Source organism: Rana temporaria, chromosome 11 (genome assembly GCF_905171775.1).
Source record: "Rana temporaria chromosome 11, aRanTem1.1, whole genome shotgun sequence".
In the NCBI taxonomy this organism is placed as follows: domain Eukaryota; kingdom Metazoa; phylum Chordata; class Amphibia; order Anura; family Ranidae; genus Rana; species Rana temporaria.
Window position 1 is genome coordinate 128,818,382 of NC_053499.1, and position 3,109 is coordinate 128,821,490.

Below are 3,109 nucleotides of genomic sequence, written 5' to 3' on the forward strand. Positions count from 1 at the left end.
CCGACTGCCCACGGGGAATGGGCGTTCCAATCCAGACGGAAGGTGATTGACGGCCGGCTCTGGCGCGTCACGCTTCTCCGGAAATAGCCGAAATAGGCTTGGCTTTTCACGGCGCCTGCGCATAGTCTGTGCGCAGGCGCCGTGAAGAGCCGAGACCTACTCCGGCTGTCTTCGGGGAGCGTGACGCGCCAGAGCCGGCCGTCAATCACCCTCCCTCTTGAAAGGAACGCCCATTCCCCGACTAAAAAGTTGTTCTGCAGGGTGAAACACCGCTTTAATTACACTATTGCTCATGATACTTTATGTAGAAATATAGTCTAATGATAATCTAATGATGATGATGATAAACTCTCATTAGATTCTATGTAGAAATATATTCTGATGATAATCTAATGATGATGATAAACTCTCATGATATTCTGATAATCTGAGTTTGGGATGTTGGAAGGTTGCAGGGTGACTCATGCGGATTGTTATGTAAGCCTTGCCCGGTCAGGTTTAACCACTTGCCGCCCGCCATATAGCAAAATGACGGCGGCAAAGTGGTTTCAATATCCTGACTGGACGTCATATGACGTCTTCAGGATATTGAGCCGCTGCGTGCCCTCGGGGGCGCACATCGCGGCGATTGTTGTTGCGGGGTGTCAGTCTGATCTCCGATCTCTGACGGAGACTCTTTACCACGTGATCAGCCGTGTCCAATCACGGCTGATCACAATGTAAACAGGAAAACCGGTAATCGTCTTTTCCTCACTCGCGTCTGTCAGACGCGAGTAGAGGAGAGCCGATCGGCTGCTCCTCTGACAGGGGGGGTTTGTGCTGATCGATTATCAGCGCAGCCCCCCCCCGGGATGCCCACACTGGACCACCAGGCATGCCAATCAGAAATGTATAATGGATGCCAATCAGTGCCCACAATGGGCATCACTGATTGGCAGGCATTATTGTTTGGCACTGATTGGCATCCATTAGTACAACACATTACAGTACATCAGTGCCCATCCATGCCCATCCGTGCCCATCCATGCCGCCTATCAGTACCCATCCATGCTGCCTATCAGTGCCCATCCATGTCGCCTATCCCTGCCCATCCATGCCGCCTATCCGTGCCCATTCATGCCGCCTATCAGTGCCCACCCGTGCCGCCTATCAGTGCCACCTATCAGTACTGCATATTAGTGCCCATCATCAGTGCCCATCAATGCCACCTCATCAGTGCCACCTCATTGGTGCCCATCAGTGCCGCCTTATCAGTGCCCGTCAGTGCAGTACCATCAGTGAAGGAGAAAACTTACTTATTTACAATGTTTTGTAACTGAAACAAAAAAAAAAACGTTTTTTTCTAAATTTTCGGTAATTTTTATTTTTTTTTAAGCAGAAAATAAAAATCCCAGAGGTGATCAAATACCATCAAAAGAAAGCTCTAATTGTGGGAACAAAATGATAAAAATGATAAAAATTTAGTTAGGGTGCAGTGTTGCATGACCACGCAATTGTCATTCAAAGTGCAACAGCACTAAAAGCTGAAAATTGGTCTGGGCGGGAGGGTGTATAAGTGGCTGGTATGGAAGTATGAATTGTATTGGAGGATTCCTGTTGATATACAAAGTAACTTCAGGTAGAATAACAATAGTTCTTCTATTTGGAGTGGAGGGAAGGGGGGGGGGGGGGTCCTCAGACTCTCAGCCTCATCTATTGATTTGGTAATGTCCATCTCACAATGACTGGTTTCTGATGACACCTCTGGAGCTTCTCTGTGATTGGATGAGACTTTGTGACTTCATTTCAATTGAGATTTATAAATTGAAGTGTTTACATGTAAGATAACAATGTGAAAATGTTTATAAATGACTAAAACTTTCTACTGCTTTGCAACGCATTCACACAATTGTGGGATGGGGACAGAGCGTTGTCACTAGGGTGACCACGTGTCCCGGATTGCCCGGGACAGTCCTGCATTTTTCAGGTGTGTTCCTGAGTCCCGGGCCCCTTCATTCCGGGACAATACAGTGTCCTGGAATGAAACTGACACAGCCATCCCATGAGCCGATGATGGAAACTGTCTTGTTTCCCAGCCCAGGGTGTTCGTCCCGCCAGATGCCCTGCAATGCACTGCACCCAACCAGGGTGCAGTAAAAGCTGGGAAGGCGGCATCCTTAACAACTGATGAGTCATCAGCTGTCAATGGGCTTCCCCGCTGACAGCTGAATAATAATAAAAAAAAAGCTGCCAATAAAAAAAGTAAAAAAAAAAAAACAGCGTTGGGTCCCCCTCCCCTACTCAATTCCAGACCCTTTGGGTCCTTTGGGGGCTACCAGATTCTGATAACCCCCTTGCCTGCATGCCACCACAACCACCGGCCAGGGTAAGATGGGGACAAGGTGCTTTGGGTGTATGGACTGGGGCGGGGTGCTTCAATAGTCGGGTGCCGGCAATTGCAACCACAAGTCAACTTAAATGTCATTTGACTCGTGTTTTTTTTTCTTTCGAAATTTCATTTTTGCTGCAGCATGTTCTATACATGGTACACATGCGTCACTTTACAGGCAGACTAAGGGGACTCCCAGGCACTATATTTAGAGGAATTATTCATTTTTATTGTTGCATTAAAAAAAACGATAATTTTTAAATACATTTGCATTGATAAACGTACCCTGTGGTTAACTCCCAAACTGCAACTGTCATTTCCACAATAAACAATGCATTTTAAATGCATTTTTTGCTGTGAAAATGACAATGGTCCCAAAAATGTGTCAAAATTGTCCTAAGTGTCCGCCATAATGTCGCAGTCACGGAAAAAATCGCTGATCGCCGCCATTAGTAGTAAAAAATTTTTTTTTATAAAAATGCAATAAAACTATCCCCTATTTTGTAAACGCTATAAATTTTGCGCAAACCAACCGATAAACGCTTATTTTTTACCAAAAATATGTAGAAGAATACGTATCGGCCTAAACTGAGGAAAAAAACTATTTTTTTATATATTTTTGGGGGATATTTATTATAGCAAAAAGTTAAAACTATTGGGCCAGGTCCACATAGAAGTAGATCGCCGCAGCGTATGTGAGATACGCTACGCCGCTGTAACTTACTTTTGGCTGCTTTAACT